This window comes from Manduca sexta, chromosome 8 (assembly GCF_014839805.1).
Source record: "Manduca sexta isolate Smith_Timp_Sample1 chromosome 8, JHU_Msex_v1.0, whole genome shotgun sequence".
Classification (NCBI taxonomy): Eukaryota; Metazoa; Arthropoda; class Insecta; order Lepidoptera; family Sphingidae; genus Manduca; species Manduca sexta.
The window spans coordinates 1,404,805-1,432,053 of NC_051122.1; the positions used below are offsets into that span (position 1 = coordinate 1,404,805).

A 27,249-nucleotide genomic window follows, 5' to 3' on the forward strand; every position below is an offset into this window, starting at 1 on the left:
CTGAGTGCAATATACATAACATACATAACATCACGCATTTTATCCCCGAAGGGGTATGCAGAGGCACAACTAGGGCACGCACTTTTCGCCAAGTATGTTCCGTCCCATGATGTGATAGGGGGCGAGCCTATCGCCATATCGGGCACAAATTCCAGACTCCGGGCTGATACCCAGGACCTCAGAGCGCTATTGTACCGGACGTGCAATACAACTACGCCACCGAGGCAGCTGAGTGCAATATTAAAGGGAATATTATTCTTAATCATATGTTTGGTATAGTGATGATGTCCTCCACGACGTATCCGTCGACGGCGACTCTTACTGTCTTCTTAGACGAGATCGGATATGGCTGAAGAATCCTAATTTTGTCTTGAAAGTCCAGTCACATTTGGCGCAATATACCTAGTCTTGCCATAAATATTGTAATAAAGAAAAAAGAAAATTGTTAACTGCAAATAACATTTATTACTTTTACAGTGTGTCAGTTTAATACATAAATATAAAACAATTAAAAATATAAAAGCTTATTCGAAGTGGTCTCCATTGGCTGCAATACAGTCCTTTAAACGATGAGGCCAGTTATCAATAGAAGCACGCACTCTTTCCATGGGAAAATTCTTCACTGCCAATCGTATAGATTGTTTTAGGGACTCCAAATTATCATGGCGTTTAGAGCAAGCTGTACTCTCTAAAACTGACCACAAATCATAATCCAGCGGATTAAGATCGGGACTAGACGACGGCCAGTCTTCAGCTCTGATGAAGTCCGAAACGTTCGATTCCAACCAAGACTGCGTGGACCGAGCTTTATGACCCGGCGCCGAGTCTTGCTGGAAGGACCATACTTGGTTATTGAACATGGTGATGTTAAGGGGCTTAACTACCTTCTCAAGAATGGTATCTTGATACACTTGTGCCGATGTTTTGATACCTTTTTCACAAAAATATGGCTCAGTCACTCCTTCATAGCTAACACCCCACCAAACCATCACTGAAGTCGGATAATGTCCACGTTGCACTCTGTCGACTAATTGGGAAGCTTCCTTAGAGCTTTGAGCATAAATACGGTCATTTTGTTTGTTAAAATGTTGCTCAATTGTAAAAATTTTCTCATCCGTAAACAAAATTTTTCTGTGACCTCCCTTTGCGTACCGCTTCAGTAGTTGTTTCGATTTTACCACCCTATTCTTCTTTAAATTATCAGTTAAGAAATGGCCAGTGCGTCTCTTATAGGCTGCAAGTCCTAAGTCATCTTTTAAAATACGCGACATGGTTCTAGGTGCTATCTTCATTTCCCGAGATAAAATCTTTTGCTTTCGGACAGGATTTCTTCGAATTCTTTCCCTTACTGCTTTGACCACCTTTTTCGTACGAACACTACGTGGACGGCCAGATCTTTTCTGTCACAAACAGAGGAGGTCTCATTGTACCTATTAATAGCCCGGTACACAAACATTTTACTAATACCAAGTGTATGGAGAGTTTTAAAAATTGCATTTGGCTCCATACCTACTTTGTGTAATGCTATCACAGCGATTCGGTTCTCTTTATCACCCCACACCATTTTAATATCGCAAAATATTTTACAATGTATTGGCGCCAAAATGAGAAAACACAATGAACAATCGTATAAAAATGACAGATTCGAAATTCAAATGTAATATTTTTTTATAATTAAGTGTAACAGTATTTATGGCCAGACTAAGTAGTTGTCCTGAGAGGTTATAAGTGTAGTTGTAGGAGACCTTAGGGCGGGTTTTGCGGTGTTCGCGCTTGTAGTCAAGTTCTGCCAATCGGGCAGACTCGAAAGCGTTGGTATAGTAAAATTATACGGGCTCTAATTTAGTAAATTCTGGGTTAGTTTTGTAAGGTTCTGGACACTGGTCCGGGTCAATGGTGGGCAAGTAGTGTTGGTTCCACACCAGTGTAGTCAGCCCATTTATATAATACGAGGTGACGCTTGCGGCTTCGACCGTAGAAATAGCCTTTCACGCTATACAAGGTACAAGATGCATTATTTGTTAAACATGTGTAGGCCATTATACATTGGAAATGCAAATGGAACAAAAAAAAAACACTGTAGAGATTCATAGCGACACATGTAATGCGCCAGCGCACTTTTTCTTAAAGATATTTAGATAAAAGATATCATTTTCAAAAATTTCATCCTTGGAGCTGTTGCTGGATATACTTCTAACGCACATCCAAATATTTTTACAAACTTTCGCGTTTATAATATTAGTTAGAATTAAGGTTCAATTTGCATCATATTTAAATTCGGAATAAGGATGGTTATTGTGTAATTGAATGTAACCTGCTTCTAATAAATTGATCTATAAATCTTTAGGCAAGCCTTACGTGACTTGCAAAAGCTGATAAAGAAAAAGAAAAGTAATTGTGTTTAAATTATAACTTTTTAATTCTAAATGTCAAAGGTTATAACTCATAAAAACGTCGCCAAAAATAATCAAAGATATAAAAATTAAACAAATTTCAAGTTCAAAAGATCTTAATAGTTACAAAGCTAACAAAACCGAACTATAATAAGTTTTGTAATTGACAGTACTTCAACTTGCCCTGGGCTCTTATAACCCAATCCAAGTTTGTAGTATTGTTCCCGAGCTAACTATTGTTACATTTCGCCTTTGTGTCGACCCTGTAGGCACTTTCAGATGTGGAAATGGATTGGGTAATCTATTTAACAAATTTACTTTGCCAAGTACGTGTACGAAATTTGGTTTTAAATACACAACTGTGTGATTTCTTTATCGCTAGAAACTATTTGTTTAAGTTGCTTTTAAAATTAAACTATTTTTCGGATTTTATGGTGGTTTTTATATTTTAACTTTCTACCGACGTTTCGAAGACTTTGCAGCCTTGTGCTTTTCGCAAATCTAAAATATAAAAACCGAGATAAAATTCGAAAAGTAGTATAATTTTAATGTCTTAAATTCGCGTAAACAGAAGAAATCATTAAGTTGCTTTTGGTGAAAAAGAAATTAATAGATATTTGAAGTGAATATATTTTATATACAAGGATGGAAATAAATCCGTTACGCAGTTGCCGGCCATAATAACAAGCCCACCTACAACTTTGACCTCATAAGGCTGACAACCAAAATTGATCGATAATAAATATTATAAAAAGACTGTATGATTTTATCTTAACGGTATACTCTATAATAAGACTTGCTTTTCAAATCATAAGACAGCAGTGCATGCGTCTTCTTACTATACATTGATTTGTTTCTTGATAATGATTTCTTATGTTTACGTGAATGTTAGACATTAAAATTAAACTATTTTTCGGTTTTCATGGCGGTTTTAATTATTTTCGTTTTCTCCCGACGTTTCGTAGACCTTGCAGCCTTCATGGTCACGGGGAGGACTGGGTGTTGTTCATCCGCAAAGTCAAAGTTACAAAGTTACATTTGTAACAAAAATAGTTTAATTTTAATTGTTTCTTGATATTATTTATGGAAAATTCTCGTAACATAACCATGAACTTATTGTTATTTTTATCTAGACTACCTCACTTAGTAAACGCCTGCTCTAAGCCAGATAAATTACAAACGCCTGCATCAATGCACTGCTAGTTAAGCTCTTATTTTCCAAAGGCCACTTCTTTGTTCTTTATTCTATAAAACTTTTGCACCAAACTTTTGCACAAAATGGCCTTTAGCACCAACATTTTAAGATACATTTTCGTAGATCAAGCTTTAAACCCTTAACAATCAAAACCGACAGTCATCCCTTTTGTGTATGCTATCTTCAAAATGCATGAAGCCAAGTTGCATGAACCAAACTATAATAGGATTTCGACTGCTAATGCTTTTTAAAACCCTATCACTATTAAACAAAGGCATTAAACAGTATAGTTAGTTATAGATCGGACACAGGACCAAATTTGTGCTCCAAAGTTGTTACTAATTGGTAATAATTCGTTGTCTTATTGGAATGTTCGTGTTACAAGATGTCACAGCGTTCTTAAAAAAATAACATATTTACAGAAAATACGCTAAAATGCGCAATAAATCATGCATATCACGATATGGAAAAAGTATAAAGTATTTTACATTGATATTTTGCTATTTCACGGTAGATTCAGTAACCATCGCATTTGCGCAAAATTTTTGTATGATAGTTTTCCCTATGTCCGCTCTATACTACGTTAGAACTCTTTGCTGCTAAATGATTTATTAAACCTGATGGTAGACTTCAATAACAAAAAGGCGTTTCTGAAATAAAGTGATAATTTTTAATACCTTTGCAGCATTCTCATGGAAATCTGTTGTGATAATTTTTAACACCTTTGCAGCATTCGCATGGAAAACCGTTCACAGCATATCGGGCCTATTCTTTCATGGCATTAAAGCCTATATAGTATTTGTATATTAATGTTTAGATTCATTTTTCCTTCTCTGATTAGACTACAGCACGATTAAGAAATAAACCCAAAGTCTTGACCACTTGAAATCGAAGACAAAACTACTCGCTGCGCTCGGTCCAAAAACCATGCAACATATACGTGGCCATTAGTTCGAGTATTAAGTTTTATCCATTTAAAATCGAACACGAGGCCACTCGCCGCGCTCGCTCCACATACCTTGTACGTTGCCATTAGTCCAAGTATGGGATAAGATTTCTCTAACATGACAATAAAATGAACATTCCCATACATACTCATCTCACATCTGCCAACCACTTAGGTGTGAGGCGAGATGCTATTCGGTTCCCATCTGCCAGTCGCACCCGTCATGATGTATTGATGCCCATTAATTACCTTACCACCGTCATTAATTGTAGTGTTCTACTGATTGTACTACAGATCGTTAAATCAATATTGAAGATGGTAGGTACGCGAGAATACCGTCTATAATCATTGCCATAATGTCTAATTCTGCCGCCAAGCAACATTGTACAGGTACTTAGGTTTGTAGTACTGATGTTACTACGGTGAATTTTGCCGGTGCATTGTTGTGTGTATTTTTTCTATGCGATGTTTTATATCCGTGCGTGATTGTGCCGTGGGTTAATCTTGCGAAAGACCCAAAATACGATATTTATTAGCAAATAATCTATTTGATATAGATTTTTTATACAAAAATTGAAGCATGATTCAGCGCATTTCTGCAAGAGACATACTTATGCGGAGAGTGGGTATACCACACGTATAATTAATGAATGGAGTCCTCAAAACGAAACCGCTTATTATCAGTGTTCAATTCAGGCCGAAATAAATCACATCTATCAAAGATAGTTATGTAGGGAAACATCGCCTGCAAGCCATCTTGTGACCAGTTATGGGACAGTACTATAGGACTAGCTTTTTAATTAGAAAACAAAATACAGAGACCACGGTATTATTATTGTCAACAAGCTGACCCGACAGACGTTGTCTCGTTTTAACTATGAATTTACAGTGCGCATTCTGCCAATCGCTGACAGTTATTTCAAACAATTGACAGTTATATAAAATTAATATTTTCGTTAAGTTTTCTTAAACTTTCTAATTTTCTGCGCAATTTTTCGAATTTTTTCTTTCATAAGAATCTTCTCCTGACAATAACAAACACAACAAAAAAAAAATAGTGAAATCGGTCCAGCCGTTCACGCGTGATGGCGAGACCAAGGGAAATAGGGATTCATTTTTATATATATAGATGTAAATTTCATATTTCACGATGTTGCTAACAAAATCGAAGCAAAAACTGTCTATATTCTTATATTTTTCTTATCCTGGTATTCGATACATTTTGTACCCGACCGGATAATTAAAATACGTAGAATGCGGTTATACTCAGTAGGCAGAATGGAATTAGCCGAAGAGCTCACTGACAGTCACCCTTAATTCCAATGTAGGATAAAATATATAATATTTATCCTTCAAAATCAAATAAACGATTATTATGTTAGTTAAAGTGTACGCTTAATACAATTGTAGCGAAGATCAAAGAACATTATTCTAAATGCTTTGAGATTTACGGACGGGGGCAGTGGCTAGGGGCGACGGCCAGGGAATTGTTATTTACGTCTTAGTCAGTGTTTGATCGAGGCAACGTTTGGTAAACGAAATAAGTTCACGCCACCATTCAAAGGGGTAACACTTACATTTAATCTCCAGCTATTGTAGTAATTTATAAAAATAATTATTTGCTAATAAAAAAAAAAGCGGCGATAGCCTAGTTGGGTGTGGAACGGACTGCCAAGACGAATGTCCGCAGGTTCAAATCCCAAGGGCACACACCTCTGACTTTTAAAAAAAAAAATTGTGTATTCTTTGTGAATTTATCGTTCGCTTTAACGGTGAAGGAAAACATCGTGAGGAAACCTGCACATCTGAGAAGTTCTCTATAGGAATTTCGAAGGTGTGTGAAGTCTACCGATCCGCACTAGGCCAGCCTGGTGGACTAAAGCCTAATCCCTCTCAGTAGTAGAGGAGGCCCGTGCTCAGCAGTGGGTGAATATATAATACAGGGCTTATATTATTATTAATAAATTTGCTGATGGTACGATGTATTGTACCATCAGCAATCCGCCCGGATAGCGATCACCGTACACAAGGTGTTAAAACCTGCCATAATGGCCCACGTACGTGTGTCGCGTTTCGGGATCATCCTGTGTATATCCGGTTCCAACGGGCCGGCATAATTGTGTCGACTATCGAGAGGTAATCATATCTCGTCAGTCGACATTCTATTGAACCCTACTCCACTTACCATCAGGTGCAGTACGCGATATTGCCGTGTCCTTTGAAAAAAAAAAACATGAAAATTCTGGCCGAAAGTATCGAGTCAAAGCTTTTACCCGAAGGCATTGTTGTCCGTTTCAACGTTTCGTTCATGAAAATAGAATGTATTGTGGATGTGAAACTTTTATGGAATGAAAAAATACAGATTTTTAGAGTTCCGCACAAAGAATGCTACCTATGTATTACAAAACACTATCCAACATGAAAAGAGCTCTATTGCTTTATTTCTTTTTTTGATTTGTGTTAAACATTATTCATTTTTGATTATTTATACTTCCAGTTCGAATCGACCTGACATCCGTGCGAGACTTGGGCTTCTCATTAAATTCCAGCGCTGTAGCTGTATTGCAGCAACATTAAGCTGAATGAATAGCCCGTTGTTGGCAAATTAACTTAATTAAGGTTATAGCTTAAGGTCCATTTTTCATACATTTTGTTTCACCTTTAATCTGGGTAACTAAACAAGTATTGACAAGTAAAGAATTTAAATTCACGTCTAGTTAGTGATTAGTTCTCGCAGTTGAAAGAAAAACGTAAAAATAATTAATATGCATGGATATTTCGGCCTTTAAAATTTCGTCGTATTAAATTCAGTCAAAAGGTATTTTAATGCTACTCCTATAATTATTAATATTTTTAAGGCCTTACGTAGAATCCATTATTTACACACCTGTATAGTCAGACATAATACGAACTGCCTAAATTACATGTACATCTATTTCTATATAATATATGAGGTGGGTAAGCACCTAACAATTTCATAGCATAATAGTCGTAAACAAATATATCAGGTAATACTACAAATAAATCTGTTTCAACGCAAACATTTGTTATTAATTGGAAATTCGCTATCGCAGCGAGCGACGAAGGTCGCCGGAACGTTATTGGAAACCGAAGCTTATCTGTCTGACTGTTGTGTTAGTTTGAAAAATTCCTCTTTGATTAAAAGCTGCTTCGTTTGGTATGTTTTGAATTAATAGTAGGTATGTAGTTTTTCCCAAGGTATGCCCCAGAGCCCTGTCTGCTGCATTATGTATTATTGGGAGAATCCTAGGTCCAGCAGTGGACTGCAACAGGCTGATGATGATGATGATGTCGTTTTTATTATCTTTGTTTGGTATATATATCAGCCCTATATTATATACTGTCCCACTGCTGGGCACGGGCCTCCTCTACTATTGAGAGGGATTAAGCCTTAGTCCACCATGCGTGCCTAGAACGGATTGGTAGACTTCACACACTTTCGAAAATCCTATAGAGAACTTCTCAGATGTGCAGGTTTCCTCACGATGTTTTCCTTCACCGTTAAAGCGAACGGATAATTCACAAAGAATACACACATGATTTTAGAAAAGTCAGAGGTGTATACCCTTGAGTTTCGAACCCGCAGACATTCGTCTTGGCAGTCCGTACCACACCCAACTAGGCTATCGCCGCTAATGCGACGTACCGACTTCCCTTTCGTAATTTATGTAAGAAAGAAAACAAGAAATAAAAACGATTTATTAGTCATAGGCGCAACATAAACAAATGTAATGTACCTAAATAACAAATAATAAAAAAAATATATGGCTGGTCGCGGCTCTAAGCGCCCAGTATAATGTTGTGCACTGTTTTTCAGGTGTAACATAGCGCTGTTTTCAGTAGTCACATTATGTAAGCAAACTATTAAAAAAAATATTATTATTAAAAAATAGATAATAATTTATAGCATAGCAAGTTAAAAACCAGTTATAATTAGTTATAGTACCTATATTTTCTGTAATAATATTATTACAGATTTATTTCTGTATTAATTAATTTTCTACAATCCCTTTCATTAACAAAATAAATTAAAATACAAACATATCCAGAATTTTCTAAATCAAACAGGATAACCGAAGTAACATTCGAAGTTTTGAAAATCCCCATAATGTAAGAACTGTCTACCATTTTCTTTTATTATTTTAATGTTATTTATCTATACATGGAAACTTGTAATTGGCCTTCTATTATATTTTTTTTATCTTACTAACTGTGTATGTTAGCTGTAAGTTTTCTAAATGAACAAAGAAAAAAAAAAGATTAACTGAAAAAACATTAGCGTATACAAATTTTAAAACCAATACCAAATTGTCCATATCTAAAATGCTAAAAGTGATATTTGGGTTTTTCTGCTCAGTATCAGTCCGGAGTCTAGAATTAGTGCCCGATATGGCGATAAACTCGCTCCCTATCACACCATGAAACGAAATGCACTTGCCGAAAAGTGGGTGTCCTAGTTGCACCTCTGCATACCCCTTCGGGGATAAATGCGTGATATGTGTACATTTTATTTTTTAAATGCTAAACTTTCTAACGCTTATCAATAGTATCAAACGTAGTTAACATATCAAAAGGAGTGAAAAATGTAAACAGCATTCCGCTCGTGAATAAAACATTCTCGTGGAAAAGAGAACGCGTAAACACCGCGCCTAACTTGCGCTTGTTTATCACATGTGATGAAATTTTAAACTAATACGACAGTTTACTGTGTTTATTATATATTCTGATTTTTCACTATATTTAATAAAATATTGTAATACTAGCGATGCTTGCGGCTTCACGTGTATTATAAGACGTTCGTGATATAAATATCCCTAAATCAGTATAGCGATCTACAGCATCATCTATACGACGTCAGCGCCATCTACTAAAAAATCAAATACTTTCCAGAGAGCAAATTACCAGGATAAAAAGTATTCTCTATGTTAATCCAGGACATGGTCTATCCGTATGCCAAATTTAATCCAAATCCTTTCAGCAGTTAATGTATTTATTTCTAACAATCATCTAAACATCCAACCATATTTACAAACATTTGTCATTATAATATATTAAGTTGTTTAATATTTGTATATACACTCACACACAATCACGCCTTTTATCAACGAAGGGGTAGGCAGAGGCGCAAGCAGTGCATTCATTTTCCGCCATATTTATTTCGTCCCGTGATGTGATAAGGCACAAATTCCAGACTCCGGGCTAAAACTGTGTAGAGAAACCCACTAGAATTTTGTCCGACGCGGGGATCGAACCCGAGACCTCAGCACTGCAGTCATACCGTAACACAGCTACGCCACCGGTACAGTCAATATAATATTTCTATCCGCCATTTAGCGACCACCGTCCACAAGTTGTAACACCCTTTATAGTGGCCCACTAGTCGCGTTCCAGAATCAGTCTGTATATCCGGTTTAAACAGACGGTGAGAGGTTATATCTCTATTCAGTCGACACTCCATTTACAATCAGGAGCAGTAGAAGTACTTTCCCGAGCCAAAAAACATAGACAAATCTACCGTGTTACAATAGGTGTTAAAGCTATAAGTTCTAAATCTTCTTAGTAGTAGAGGCCGTTACCAGCCGTGGAATAGTATGTATCAGAGATATGGCACTATTATATCGTTATAAGAAATATCTGTGAGACGTCCTATAAAACTATTAAGAAGTAATTAATATTTTGTTTTATTCGTTTAAGAAATAAACGGTCATACAAAAAAGAAAAATACAAACTCTTAATTATTTTATTTTGGACACCAAACAGTCAACATCAACAAGTAAATTTGCCTATATTTTTACAATTCGCAGACTTTGAGTGCAAACACTCAATAATTATAATAAATAGCACTTATAGTGCCCATGATATATTATTTATAAATAAGTTTTATTGGATTAGCTCCACTTGTTACTGCACATTTTTAAATTTATTTTTTAATTCCATAATTGCGATTTTATTCAATACATTCTATTACAATAAGCTATTATCGCTTTATAACTCAACCAGGCCATGGCTCTAATATAACTGGTTTCTGATTCATTCTCTCACTGTAAGACTTTTTCAAACGTGGTATACTAAAATAACAAATATCTATATCAAACAGTTCATTACATTCATTAAATACAACTCAATGTTACAAGTAAGTATTATTTGACATGAGAAGGGTGCAATTTGTCCATCTGTTCTTGTGTCCGACTGTACCCCTATGGTTTGACTTGATTCAGCGTGTATTTGCATAGTCCGCTTTGGCCTTTGACACGCGCACCGTCGTCCTCACCAAAGAGAACATTGAAGTTGAAATAGATTTGTGTTACTATGGCTTTGAAGTTCTGCAGACCAAAACATAACATGTCACACTCGTATTAAAAACGTTTGTACTTAATATAAGGTTATCTACATATATATGCTAACATCTGAAGAGATAATTTGTTTGTGTGTACGCCCTAATCTTTTGCCGATTAGAACACATTCTGGAAATTCTTTGACTAGTATTAGAAAGCTACAAATTACTTAAATGCGATAAGATTTTACCGGGAATAATTCAGGCAGGATCTCAAACACAAACTATTCAAAAGAAAAAAAATTGGGGCCAAAAGCAGTTTAATCAGACAGTAATATAACATTATTGTATGACTGTCGATTATATAATACCTTTTGGCACACATTGAGGGCTATTTATTGATAGAAACTAGGAAGGTCACAATTGTTCACTTTTAAGAGTCAAGTTACATCAAGACGATAAACATCTCGTCAGTTGAAACTATCTGTACCCCACTTCGCTTATCATCAGATACAGAAGGGTGAATACTGTGCCCGTACAAAAAACTACCTCCTACTCTATTTTAACACAGACAATATTCGCTTGTAAACTGTCACGAACCCTCTGAATAAGTTAAAAAATCGTGTAGCATTTTTCGAGCACGTGCAACACGAGTAGCAGTAAAATTTATAGCGCTCGTGTGAGTTTTAATCAAAGGCGCCCGGAATGAAGGGCAATAAAACACCCAATGGTACGCTGGATTCGTTAACTTTAAAAACAGACACGTGTGGGGTTTTAATAAAGTGGTTTGGGTGGACTTTGGTGTTTGACAGCCTTTCGAAAGGTTTTAAACGGTCGGTATAACCACTGTTTATAAACAAGGAAAAAATCCTATTAATATAGTAAATGCGAAAGTTTGTGAGGATGTATGTATGTGTGTATGTTTGTTCCTCGTTCACGAAAAAACTACTGAAGGTATTTGGATAAAAGTTTACAGTAATAATGGTTATACATCAGAATAACACATAGGCTTCAATTATAATGATTTTGTGTAATTTGGTCATAATATAACGATACATACCAAGTAAGTCGGAAATAAAATATCCCGAAAAACTCCTTCACGCGGGCGAAGCCGCAAGTAAAGGCTAGTATTAAATAAATGCTTTGATTGTGACTTTCTTGGTGGCGTAGTTGTAGTATTGAGATATAATTGCAGTGCTGAAATCTCGGGTGCCTTTCCAGGATGGGGTTAAAAGGGATATAGAGTGTTCCTGCTCAGCATCAACCCGGAATTTGGAATTTGTGGTCAATTGTAGGGTTGGCGACTACCATGTCATGGGACGCAATATACATGGCGAAAAGTGGGTGCACTATTTGCGCCTTCCTCTATCACTTCGAGGATAAAAAGCCAAAGTGTGTGTAGGTATATTTCATTGAATTCATGCCCTTATTATAAACACATTGATGTCAAAGTTACCTATGGTTGTAATATCTTTATAAAAGCGGATTAAAATGTGTTGTCATTAAAAAAATATTTTTCTTTTGTAATTTTCCTAAGATTCGTTTCTTTTTCGAAAATTACTTTGTTACTGTTAATAATTAGCATTACTAAACATTTCACGTTATCTAAGTAGTAAACTCAATACAAGATTTTGATACAAAGTAAAATTTGTTATAATAAAGACAAATTTTAGCGCGCACCCTCAGGCGAACTCGCCTTAAAAATGGCATCATACATTCCCAAAAAGAAAACAACAAACCTCATTTGCACTAAAAACTGTAATAAACGTCGCTGTTTACCCCTTTGCCTTCATACTGTAAATATAACTCAGAGCAAGTGATCCACAGTTAATAGGACTGTCAGCCCTTTATAACGATATATGGGCGATATTTTTCAGCTAGTTAGTTGTTTTTGTTTTGACAGGATATTGCCTTAAGAACAAAAGGTTTTTTGTTTGCGTTACAAGTAAATTTATGTATCTGCTAGGTGTTGTTCGAAGTCTCGTGCGCGTGAAAAGCGTTTCCCGCTTCAAAAGTCTTTAAATCTGATCCATATATCTACTTAAAAAAAAAAACAGATTAAATTATTTAAATATTCCCCATGGAAGCAAATTACCGAGTAAGTAGCTTATGTGTTATACCAGAACTGGTTTATAGGCAATGGCGAAGGGTTCATATAAATCCGATTCCTGTCGCCTTCCCTTTATAAAGAGTTTATGTAGAACCTACTAGGTGTTGCTTGCTGTTTCGCACAAGTGAAAAGTATTTCCCACTACAAAAGTTATTAAATCTGATCCATATATCTAGTTAAAAAAAAAAACAAAAAAAAAACAGATTAAAATATTCAAATATTTCCCATAGAATAAATTACCGAGTAAGTAGCTTATGTGTTATACCAGAACTGGTTTATAGGCAGTGGCGAAGGATCCATATAAATCCGATTCCTGTCGCCTTCCCTTCATGTAAAACCTAATTATCATTATGACGATTGATAGACCGTATTTATGCGTGTTAGTATATAGATGTTGCATCGAGTTCCCTGGAAACTTTCACATTTCGCAACTGTCACATATTTCCCATGGGAGCAAAATACTTAGATAGGATATAGCCTGTCTGTAATTCCAGAGCATGGTTTATTTGATTGCAAAATTTTATCTAAATCGGTTCAACTGTTTCTGAGTTTACAACTAACAAACATACAAACGTTTTCACAAACTTTTCACATTTGTTAATATATCGTTAACACAACAACAAAACAGTCCTTCAGGATGCATTTCTGTTTAATAAAATCAATTTTAAACGTAATATTGTAAAGAGATAATATAATTTCATACATATTGTAAGTCACAAAAATAAGTTAACTTTTTGCCATTTTAATTTAATTCAGAATGATTTTAGGATACACAATAAAATATACTTTTAGATAGTTCGTTAAAGCGAAATATTCTCAAAGCCTAACACTTTAAGCTCGTTAGTGATATTTTGTGGGCCGAGCCGTAAGGTACATTTAACCCCGTAATTCACGGATAAAAAGCATTTGACCCTTCCAATGGGGTATCATTAGCCGTAACAGGGGATGGGGTACCTTAATGTAGATGTTTTAAGGTGAAAAATAGCCATAATGGGGCCTTTTCAGATATTTATGAACAATGAAGCTTGATTGATAGGCTGTTTGTATGAATGGTGGTAATTCCTTTGAGGCTTCTACCCCATTAGCTTTTATAAATAAGATATTTATAGAGTGAAGTTGTAATATCATTTATTTATTTACCGTAATTATTATGGAATAGAGACTGGTTAAATCGTTTTCTTGATACAGCTGTCCCAATACGCTTGAGTGCTTACAAATCACTAAAGTAATAAATTTTTACACAACTTCAATAAAGAGGTCCTTAATTAACCACGAATTATTTATTTAATTTGTACGTTGAGATTACATCGAATTGCGTAATTCTTGAATCATTTAATAGGAAAAAATCTGCAGTATCTTTAAAATAGACTAAAATAGTAAAAAGAATTCTTGAATTTACTAATATATACCATTAAGAATTCTTGAATTTACTAATATATACCATACCATTTATGTTAATCGAACTTAAATAATAGAAAGAATTTGAATCGTTTAATAGGTTTGCAGTATTTTTAATAGACATAAATAATAAAAAGAAAGGTGCTTTTATAACATAAACTGTGAAGAAACACAGTCGTGAAAATAGAACAGCGGCAAATAAGTCCAGACTAAAATATGCTTAAAGTCGGTTCACACTCAAACGCCTTTGGCGGGTGAAAAATTAAAACTTTCCACCGCTTTGAGACGGAAGAGCGACTGAGTTCTAATTTAATTAAAAAAACATATTACGATATACTATTTTAATGGGGTATTTGAACACGATACAGATGAATTGGGGTAAATGAACTGTATATTTTTATAAACGGTAAAATGAGATTTTAATTTTTTTTAGCCTTTGGAAGCTCCCTGCTCACATACACCTCCAAAGGTTAGAAGTCTACCAATCTGTTAGAAGTCTATTTTCAGTGGATTCCTGCGATCTGTGTGAAATCATCAGTCCATAATATAATTTTATGTAAATTTTTATACAATAGAATCGTATTTTGTATAGTTTACTACTTAGGTACTCATATTCTTAGATCGGAACGTCACTCGCCGTACCGCTAGCCCATTATAATAATAGCCGGCATATCATGAGCACACTACAGCGCGATGGGATATACTTTTTTGTACGTAAGCGTATTTACACTTAATTTGTAGTGTGCTCAAGACGATTGTCAGCTATTATATTTTTATTATGAACTAGCTTTTGCGCGCGGCCTCGCCCGCGTAAAGGAGTTTTCCGGGATATAAGTCTTGCTACATATTTTCCCGGTACTGATAGGTTCAAACTAATTTTATCCCCATGGGGGTTCAATTTTCAAAATCCTAGCGAACGTCTTCATCATAGTAGCTCCAATCTTTAATTTCAGTTCAATCAGTCGAAAATCTAAGAAGATTTCTACAAACTTTCATCCCCTATTTTATCCCCTTACGGGTAGAATTTATCAAAATCCTTTCTTAGTGGATGCCTACATCATAGTAGCTTTATGCATTCAAAGTCTCAACCCGATCGGTTTAAAATTGACAAAGTTTCATACAAACTTTTATCTCCTATTTTATCCCCTTGGGGGTAGAATTAATCTAAATCCTTTCTTCACGGATGCCTACGTCATAACATCTACCTGCATGCCAAATTTCAGCCCGATTCGTATAGTGGTTTGGGGTGTGCGTTGATAGATCACTATGTCATTCAGTCACCTTTGAGTTATATATATTTAGACCTTGTAATTAAAATATAATCAAATAATGTAAGGCTCAATAGATTGCACGCTGCTATCATTGTGCAAGCTATTGAGCCTTACTGGCGGCAAAAATAATTGTGCTTGTGGTAAGATATATTTTATATCCGCCCGAATAGCGACCACCGTACACAGTGTTAAAACTCGTCATAGTACGGATCAGCCTGTGTAAATATAGTTCCAACAGGCCGGCTTCAATTGTGTCTACTACCGAGGGGTTTCTCTTGTCAGACGACATTCTATTGGAACCCACTCCACGTACCATAGGTACATAGTGGGATCTTTTGTCGTGCCGTATATAAAAAAAATTAACGCGCTGGTACCCACTCAGAAAGATCCTCGCTCGTAACGTAGGTGTTCGTTGAGATTGAAGCCTCATTTGTGGCCACAGCACTTATCAATTCCTAATAATATCTTTTCAAGGTCACTTAGCTTCAATAAAAGCTGTTTTAAAAACCGGGTAATAAGAGTCCTTAAGGAAGCCAGAAGAGCTACTTATTAGGAAAACTTTGTAAAGCTTCGATTTAACAATAGGAAAGAGGCTTTATTATTTATTGTTAGCATATATGGCCTATGTATGCGATTCCGCCAAAATGTTTTTAGATGAGAACTAGTCTTAGTTAGCATCCAGGTATAATGTTGCTATTTGTGAAAAATTTAAGTAATCGCCGGTTCAAAACTCCTTTAAAAAGTAAAAATAATATATTTGCTTGTCCTTAACTTTATAATAAGTATCTAGAGTTAGCAAATTCTTCTAGAAGACCGGGAGGTGTAGTTTAACTGCAACTATAACGTAGGATTATATCCTCTTTGGTTTAAAATGGCCAGCTCGCGTTGACCATTGCGTCGTCGATATATTTGTTTTAGCTGTCATTAATTTATTGTTGGATCGGACGGACGTTCACAATCTTTTCGCTAGCTATTTTTGTGTTTTTAATTATTTGTTAATTTGATTCAAATTATTATCTTGCGTTAATTAGTACAATTTTTGTTATAAGTAATAATTACTAATTTAGTTTTATGTTAATTTTTCTAATAAATAAATGTAAAAACCCTAAATCTAGTAATATTTTAACATAATCGTCCTTGCTTTGAAGGACCGAACCTGGAACCGTGAGTACCTATGACCACACTTCTTTACGACCGTTGGGTCAAAATATGACTAGGCCCTTACAATATATATTTTACACGAACAATAAACATATTTTATTGTTTACTTTGTAGAGAAATTGTTGTCACGGTTATTTAAAAAATTTAATCGACATTTGTATTTTTAGAGATTTTGTTGATCTTGATATTTTGCTTAATTATTATTTTCATTATACTTTTACTGCATAATCGTTTTATAAAATCTTCTGTACTTCCAGTACTCAAAACACTTACGATGTATAATGAAGGAAAACACAATTTCCGCTGTTTCAAATCACAGCTCGGGTTAATTTATTACGATAGAGTGCTATAAAAATAATAAAGCCGTAACAACCGCCAGCTCTGTACGCTTTATTCATCTATTAACTGTGCCAGCGACGTGGAATTTTATTCGAAATCAAACTGAATTATGAAATGAAATTCATTTATTGTTCACGTAGGCAATTAAATAACTCTAATGAAACGACAGGACTATGAAATGCTATTTAATATAAATTACATGCGGTTTAACCGATGTGATTGAGGGAAATTATTGATTGTAATGAAATGCTATTTAATATAATTTTCATACAACTTAAGCAATGTGATCGAGTACTGGAAATTATTGCATTGTTATAATTTATGAACTAGCTTTTGCTCGCGATTCTCCGTGTTTATTCGGAATCTTGGGACTAAAAGCACTTAGTAAAAATGTAGTTTTATATTAGTGAAAGATTTTTTTTCAAATTCCGTTTATTAATTAATTTATCCGTTACAAATAAAATTTATCAAATCTTTATTATATATTTTTTCAAAGAACATCTTAATATATAGTTTGCAATATTTACCCACCCAATATTTCTTAATTTATAACATAACATAGTGTCTTAAGTATGGTGCGAACAAATTAACAAACAGACCGCCAACCGACTCGAGCATTTAAGTTTAAACTTAATCGTGGGCTTGATAAGGTTTTATAAATAAATATATACTCTCGACACCATTTGTGTTATTGTTGTGATTCATTTTAATGTATTCGAAATACTTTAGATAGCCTAGTTGGTTGTGGAACGGACTGCCGAGACGAATGTCCGCAGGTTCAAATCCCAAGGGCACACACCTCTGACTTTTCTAAAAAAATATGTGTGTATTCTTTGTGAATTATCGCTTGCTTTAACGGTGAAGGAAAACATCGTGAGGAAACCTGCATACCTGAGAAATTCTCTTTAGGAATTTTGAGGGTGTGTGAAGTCTAACAATCCGCAGTAAGCCAACATGATGGACTAAGGCCTAATCCCTGTCAGCAGTAGAGGAGGTCCGTGGCCAGCAGTGGGACAGTATATAATACAGGGCTGATATTATTATTATTAAATACTTTAAGTTGATTAACGCGTCTTAACTGCAGAACTCACTTTTACTGGTAGGTCTCTCATATGTGAGTGTCCGCCTGGGTAGATATCACCGCAAGGTCTATTTCTGCCGCCCAGCAACAGTGTGTAGTCACTGTTGTTTCCGGTTTGAAGGATATTGTAGCCAGTATAACTACTGGACATAATGAGACTTAACATCTGATGTCTCAGGATGGCGAGAGCAGTGCAATACCGATAATACTTTGTAATTCAAGGTGGTGGATGGTGTTTCTACTGTTTATGGTCGTATCGCTTACCGTCAGGTGAACAGCAAGCTGGTGTCGTCATTCAAAGAAATAATGTGCAGCAATATAATCTATAAACGACGCATAAATGACCTAATGACTATACAAGTGAAATAACGAATCCGCAACATTATCACTTCGTTATGTCAATACACAAATATTAATCATTCTAGATTTCTTTCAAATAAACAACATTTTAAAAAATATATTAAACTCTCTCTCAGCTGCCTACATTTAATATAATCGGGAAATACACTGATCATTTACTCTTCAGCGAACTACGCTCTCTTAACTGAATAAGTACAAAAATGTACTCGATGAAAAATTATGTTATGCCGATCCCAACAGCATCCCTAATAAGCGGAATTATTCAGGCACGATGCCTCTGATATAACTGACCAATAAGAGAAAAACATTTCACAGCTTACCTTTGTAATAAAAATTGTAACAATAGAAATAACCTTCTGTTTACCACAAATAAAAGTCCATTTTACACTATATACTTTCTAGTTATTTTCGGAAAAATCAAAACAGTATGTCGTAGCGGGGAAAGTTTGCTACGACACGCGCGCTCTACGGCGTAGCTCTCGGTCGACTGCCGAGTGGCGACCTGTAGAGTCGTAGCTCTACGGCTACATTTGAACTTATGTTACCTGTAATAATTATAAGATAAGTTTTTAATATCAGCATTTCAGATTGAATTTCAGGCTTAACATTTAAACTGCATGTGAGTAAGTAGGATTGAAAATAATAGTTTCTATGAATGATCTGTAGGTTGCATTATATTATGTCTTGAACACCATTAAATTTACATAAATCTGATATATAGACGGGAAAATAAAATAAAAATGCGTTGGTGGTGCCACTTTTAAATTTTCGTTTTAAAGTTTCAAACTTTCTCATAACTTGGCGATGATTTTAATTTTTATGACAAGGGTTTACATACATAAATTCTTATATAAGCACACTCCAATTCCCGAATTGGTAAACGGTAAGCATTGTCTATACTTTTTAATTTTTCAGTGTGTTTTTTTTTATGATTGACGGGGGTTTATTTTTACCATACAAAAAATTTGACAGCCTGGGTATAAAATAGTTTTAACTATATCTCAACTTAAGTCGCCAATTAAATTATAATTTAAGGCCTTATGTATGTTATATTTATCCGAGCCATTAAAGGCTCTAATGAGTGAAGGATAATAGACATTATAGACTAAACCTTATTTTCGAGTTTGACGGCAACCTAAAGTTGAAAATAGCCGGAAACTGCGTAACTAATAACACGCAGAATCATATTCGAATGGCGACGAGAATTGGATAACTGTAATACGTGTTACGTGATTTTGTACTGAGCACTTCTAGTTACAAATTATTTTGGAATAATTAAAATTACTGGAGCTGTTATAAATGTAGAATTTTTAAATATGGGTTTTTTATGTAGTGAACTATAAAGTGATACGTTGTGTGTTAAATTTTTCTCTTTCTGTATATTTATTTATTAATTTAAATAAATATATTTATGTAGCAACAATATTAGTAAGAATAGTTTTACAGATTTAATAGCGGTTTTTAATTTTACTAAACCGACTCCAAAGAAAAAAGGAACGTCTATTCATCTTTCGTCGTATTTGAATTTTTTATGTTTGTTCAGTGATAGATTTTTAACCCGATAGTCAGATTTAAATGATTATTTTTTTACTTCGGACGTTACGAAGGCTCGCAGCCGTTTATAGGCGCAGGGTGGAGTGAGGTGTTAGTGGTCCAAAGAGAAGTAAAATAAAAATAAAACAGCGTAATAAAATTCATAAAACTAATTTAATTTAATTTTTAGAATAGAACCTGAAGCTTGTTTTAAAGGTCGTCTTCTGCTGCGTTACGAATCGTATTAATAATTGATTATCCAGAATTATTTATATGACTGTACTTTAAGTTTTATGGATTAAATTCCATTTTCCATCAATATATGTCAGTAAAAATATCCGCTTAGATAAATAAATATCGAGGCGACCTTCTCATCCTTTCGTATTCATACAGCCCTGTCGCCATACAATACGAGCATGCGTCTGACAGGCGACGGCTGTTGCGAGCCGCTCCAGCCTTGATTACCCACACTGACATGTACTCAGCCCTGTAATCAAACAGGGCCCTTATTCTGTATGATAGTGTAAACGTGTAACGCGGGCGTGTCATGTCATCTTCGAGAAATGTGCGTGGAATGGTATTCTGTAAGCCAAATTTCTATAGTCCTAAACATGATGCGTTGTGTAACGTGCTTGTTACGCACTATTAAAATAACGCGCGGGATAGAGAATAAGGCCCCTGGATAGTACTTGTAAACAGTATTAGGCGCCATACAGACGGTGTCTATCAACTTGATCTACGATACAAATTGGTAGACACGAGTCGATATTAAACTGACAGTTTTTTAATGATTTCTTCAGTCTTACTTGTTTTGTTTTAGCGTTAAGAGGTGGTTAAGAATTGCTTAAATAGCTGTCAAAGACATCACCGGTTTCCTAGTTTAAATATTATTAAGAGGCATGATGGCGGGTTTTGACTTACAGCTGATCGAGTAAATGTGTTTTAACTAAGCGTAGCTTTGCGATTTTTTTTATAATTAAGACTGCTTATGTTCACGCGAATGTTAGACATTGGAATAAAATTATTTTATCGAGGTTTTTATATTATTATTTTGTCGCGACGTTTCGAAGACCTTGCAGCCTTCGTGGTCACGGAGCAGATCGGAGTCCGACAAAGACAGTGTCAACAACATTTCTTAACTGGTCAATGTTTGATTAATTGACTGTTGGTTGAATTTTTCGCCATATATGTTTCTTTCCATGATGCGATAGGGAGCAAGCCTATCGCCATATCGGACACGAATTTCGGACTCCAGGTTAATACTGAGCATACAATCCAATATCACTGTCCGACCCGGGACCTTAATTTAACTATGCTACCGAGTAAATCTGGTAATAAATTTCTGAATGAATTAATGACATTAAATAATTTGTTTAGGAACTATAACGATGTTTGAAAGGCAATCATATCTAAGCGACAACAGTAAACTTTAGAATAGAGTGTTTTAAAATTTAGATTTTACTTAGAAAATTGATAATAATTAAACTATTTAAGTACTTTATGAAATTTAGTCTAATGATTAGTGGTGAAAGGTAAAATTATCCGTAAAGGAACTCGACACAACATATAGATACTAATGTGCGTAAATATCGTCTGAAATCGTTGAAATGATAATTAGATTCTACATAAAGCGAAGCCGACAGGAATCGGATTATACGGACCCTTGCCTCTACTAATGATATTAAACTATTTATATTTTTATTGATAGTAGATATTTCTCATATCGCATGATTTTTGTCTTTTGTTTTACTGACTTTATATCTTATTTAGTTAAATGTTCTTAATTACTGGCAGTGATTTTCCACACTTACTATTGTAACACCTGTTTATATTATCTTATATTAATTATTTATTCTTTCGTCTGCGCATACCAACATACTAACTAGTTATAAATGTAAACCTTTTATTAGCCTTATTATAAGTTTAAAATTCTTGTAGAATAAGCTATAAGTCGTAAATGCTGTTGGTTTCTTAATAAAAAAAAGAAACTTATCCCAGAGATACAAAACCTAGATCAAACGACGTAACACAGAAAAATCTGGCCAATCCAAATATACATATATCGACGGTTGGTAGGCTGCGACATTTTTTTGCGACACTAATTTTTATGCATATTTAAAATCAGCACTTTTTTCTATGTTTTTTTAATCTATTTAAACTTTATCTAAAAAATGTCGCTTAAGTAAATTAGTGAAGAATTATGAACGTAACCTCCTTGTAATGAATTTATTGTGACTGCATAGGTTTCTTCTAATAACAAAATACTAAACGTTCTGTCTTCTTTCACGCTTCAACTCGTGAAATTTCTTAATACAAACTAACTCCGTTTATATACGGTAATTTATTATTTTATCAATTAGCCTTTCAACCATTGATATAGATAACTCATTTTCGGAATATTTGTCGCTATGGTGGCCTTGCAAGCTAGATATGAAAACGAAATATTAGCAGAAAGTGAAAGCACTAATTCATATCAACTATTCAAAATGTAACGGGAATTTATTGTGCAGCCTCCCCCTTATATTAATATAACGTAAGGCTGAGGGAAGAATGCCAAAAACCTTTTTAGGACTTAGACCTAGGGTTTAGATAAAGCAATATTTAGGCCAGCCAGCAGGATAAGCCGTAGTGGCAGGTATAAATCATGAAAAAACGTTATATTATTGCTGAAGTGTCCTGTACAAAAACTAGGGACATGGCGAAAATGCGTAAATATATTATAAAATTATAACTAGTAATTGATTCAACGTCAACTGTACTGCTGATTTACTCGCTGCAAGCACTGCATTATGGTCGTCTTTCTGATACCTAAACTATTATATAAAGCTGAAGAGTCTGTTTGAACGCGCTAATCTCAGAAGCTACTAAGCCGATTTTGATATATTTTTCATATATAGGAAGATACGTTACTTCTGAGTGCTATAGGTAACTCTTTATCTCGGGAAAATATTCATCATCATCATCAGCCCTGTATCGTATACTGTCCCAATAGTGGGCACGGGCCTCCTGTACTACTGAAAGGGATTAGGCCTTAGTCCACCACGCTGGCCTAGTGCGGATTGGTAGACTTCACACACCCTCGAAATTCCTATAGAGAATTTCTCAGGTATGCAGGTTTCCTCACGATGTTTTCTTTCACCGTTAAAGCAAGCGATAATTCACAAAGAATACACAAATATTTTTTTAGAAAAGTCATCGGTGTGTGCCCTTGGGATTTGAACCTGCGGATATTCGTCTCGGCAGTCCGATCCACAACCAACTAGGGAATCGCCGCTGGGAAAATATTTATCCCGGAAAAACCACGCAGGAGAAAGCCCAGGCAAAGGCTAATGTGGAGATTTATATGGCAAATTTGGTGTGCATAACATTCGCCATCTATATTATCTACATAATTAAGGCGATTATGAAAAAAGACTTATTGACGAAATTCACATAGAAATATGAAAAAAACTAGACAAGTCCTTAGCATCAGCAGATCTTATCATAATAGCGGACCGTACTTCATGAGATGACGACGGTCTTACTGACAATCCGGCGTCATATACGGCTTTACATCAATATGTGTCCGAATATGAAAGGGTTACCCCAAACGTGAGAGCGTTTTGACAACTCCGTGGGCGAAATGAATGGCATTTCTTATTTTTAGATTTTAGATATAATAATAATAATATCAACCCTGTATTATATACTTGCCCACTGCTGAGCATGGGCCTCCTCTACTACTGAGAGGGGTTAGGCCTTAGTCCACCACGCTGGCCTAGTGCGGATTGGTAGACTTCACACACCTTCGAAATTCCTATAGAGAACTTCTCGGATGTGCAGGTTTCCTCACGATGTTTTCCTACACCCTTAAAGCGAACGATAAATTCACAAAGAATACACACATGATTTTTTAGAAAAGTCAGAGTTGTGTGCCCTTGGGATTTGAACCTGCGGAGATTCGTCTTGGCAGACCGTTCCACACCCAACTAGGCTATCGCCGCTATTGATTTTAGATATGGTAGGGATGAAATATTAAGATGTGGTGGATTAATAATTGCCACATAAACTGCTGGTTTCTTTTTTTTTTTTTTTTTTTTATACGTGCACGGCAAAGTGACCCCACTGCAACTAATGGTAAATGGAGTGGGGTCTAATAGAATGTCGATTGATGACAGATGTTTACTCCTCCACTGTTCACACAATTATGCGGCCCTGTTGGAACTGGACATACACAGGCTGACCCCAGAACGCGACACACTCATGTGGGCTATAATGGCGGGTTTTAACACCTTGTGTAGGGCTGTCGCTATCCGGGCTGATATAATATATCCTACCACCAGCATGAAGTTTGATTTGTTAAATAACTGAACCAATATTGAAGTGATTATCATTAACCGTTAGATTCCCATGAGGTGATGACAAGTCTATCGATTTACCACAAAAATTTAATTCATGGCTTGTGTTTCATTAGGCTTTATTTTGACCGCCCCGGGGAAACTTTTTAGAAAATAAATAACATTTTATCACGGAAAAACTTTTACGCGACAGTCATAGTTAATGAATCGAGCATAAAAATTTTATAATGCCGTAAAAAGTTACAATTTGTCAAAATTAACATTTGTCATTGGAGAACAGACGACCAGTTAATGGTTTTTACGTTGTGTTTTAGTGCTGAATACGCTACGACGAACTTTTCAAATCAAATTATTTATTTGTAAGCATAGATAGTTTACAGGTGTTATAGTAATACATAATTTGTTCACTATGCTTTGCTGTTGCGTCAGCGTACAAATATATAAGTTTGACGTTGCACTGACTGCAATCCTGCATATTAATACCTATATTATATCGGGTTTCCTTTCGGAAATGTTTACTTTCCACCACTGCTATCTAAAGAGATTTATGAAGCCAGATTTAAAAATTCTTTTAAAATAAGAAACCTTTCTTGTTATTCATTAAAAATTGTTTTGCTTTTAACTAGAAAAGACGGTTGGTCGAAAAGCCAATTTTTATACCTTTGAACATTATCAAGGTATTCATAATTGATAAAGGTACAATATAAATATTCTAAGAAACGAGATATTAATATTATATTCCGGCCTGTCCTAATTGAATCTACGAGTGAATTAAAAATATTCACGACTTTGATGTTGGCGCCTTGTTTATGCTCTTCGAATAAGAGTGTCGTGTTATTACGAAGTAATGTTAAGAATATTAGTTCAAACGGATTTATTACTATGATATCGGATTTGGACTTTGATAATAATAATAATATCAGCTCTGTATTATAATCCGTACCGCAGCTGGCACGGGCCTCCTCTACTACTGAGAGGGTTTAAGTCTTAGTCCACCACGTTGGCCTAGAGCGGATTGGTAGACTTCACACACCCTCAAAATTCCTATAGAGAACTTGTCAGGTATGCAGGTTTCCTCACGATGTTTTCCTTTTTCCTTCACTTTGATAATTTTGCAGTTACGAAGGACGGAAAGATCTGCTGCTGTATTGAAAATCAATTTAGATAGCTTTGTTAACACCTAATTATATAAACTTACAGTTTTTATTTTAAATGCGAAAGTATGAGATGTTAATTATTAATTATTTTGATAAATATTTTATACACATATGTAGTTGTGAGCCACACATTAGAATTAATAACATTTCTTTTACGTAGGTTAAGTGATTAATAATTTTTAGTTTTCTAAACTATTTTTTTTGCTTTTGAACCGATTTCAAAAAAGGAGGAGGTTCTCAATTCGATTCTACTTTTTTTTGTGTTAGTAAAAATGAGTATACTTTTACATCATTTTAAGTCTTCTGATATGTCTCCGAAGTCAAGGGTCCAACAACAATACAATTTATATGGGATCACACGGGAAGCACCAGCTTCCGAATAAAAAAAGCAACATCACAATCACCCAGTCAAAAGATTTGATGTAACAAACATTTAAAAAAATGCAATCTAATTGAGAACCTCCTCATTTTTGAAGTTGGTTAATAACAAGCCCGCATTCATGCTTAGAAATTAGGGTCTATAATAGTTTCCAATATGTTCCGTAATTTAGTACCCACAGCGATGGGAAGATTAGTTGCTTAAACCCGGGGCGTAATTACTTGTAATTTATCAGTGGTCCGCGATCTCCTACAGGACCATTTGCAGAACCGTATAGGTTACTAAGTTTTAAATAATTGACAGACTTAATGATATTTTATGTTTACGCGAATGTAAGGCATTAAAATTTTTTTTTCGGATTTTATCGTGGTTTTTATGTGTTTTGGGACATTCTAAGGGCATTGTTCTTTTTTATGTTTTTTTTACAGTAATTGATTTCTTTAATATGCAATATTCGCAATAAAAACGAGCAAATCATGATATGGAAAAAATATGATGTTTTGCTATATCACAGTAGATTAAGTTCATCACATGAGCGCAATACTTTTGTATGGAAATCTTCTAAATATCGCTCCTTATAATCTTAGAACTTTTTGGATTGAATAGAATGTTCAATGACGAGAGATGATTACCGGCAGTCAGGCAATATCGATCACGAGGTAGTGACGCGCGCCATATTCATGCTGACGAGCATTCGCCGCACGAGCTATTTGGGGTATGATATTCTATAGAGCGAGAACGTCAAGCTATCCGCGTCTGCAATTCTTTGCATCCGGTAAGTAAAGCAAAGCACAAGTAAAATGTTGACCAGGCGGAGTTCTAGTGTTTGTAGCAACCCTAGTACTCGCCCTGCATTTTTTTTTTAAATCAAAAACGTAAGTTTTTCTTAGACCCGAAAACATACACGAACAAAATTAACTGAAGTAGGTAGATCATAAAAACTACGTCAAATTCGTAGTAAATTACTACCTGCTCACCCCTTCAATACACAGGCGTAATATTATAGACGCACGAATTACCAGAGTACCTACCAGTGGCGAAGGGTGATTTTTTTCAAAAGTAAGCCGAGGCAAAAAAAAATCCTTAGTGAACCAATTTAACAGAAAACATGAACTAAGACAAACGTTACTAAACCTAAAAGGGAAGCCGGTAGGAATCGAGTTGTATGCACGCTTCGCCACTGGTACCTACACATTTCGAGTTCCTATTTTATTTGTCTTAAACAGATATTATGAATTCCGAAACCAAACACACCCGGCGAAGTTAAGGTTTGATAAGAGGGAAGGAGGGGGGG

General features: G+C 35.2%; 1 long non-coding RNA gene across 1 annotated transcript; it reads right to left on the minus strand.

Annotated features, from left to right (window-relative positions):
• Positions 1 to 10,638: 10,638 nt before the first annotated feature.
• LOC119188645 lies at positions 10,639 to 11,567 on the minus strand. Its single transcript, XR_005111994.1, has 2 exons — positions 11,201 to 11,567; positions 10,639 to 10,878 (listed from the first exon to the last, which is right to left on the minus strand). It is a non-coding gene; the product is annotated as an uncharacterized LOC119188645 (long non-coding RNA).
• Between the last annotated feature and the right edge of the window lie 15,682 nt (positions 11,568 to 27,249).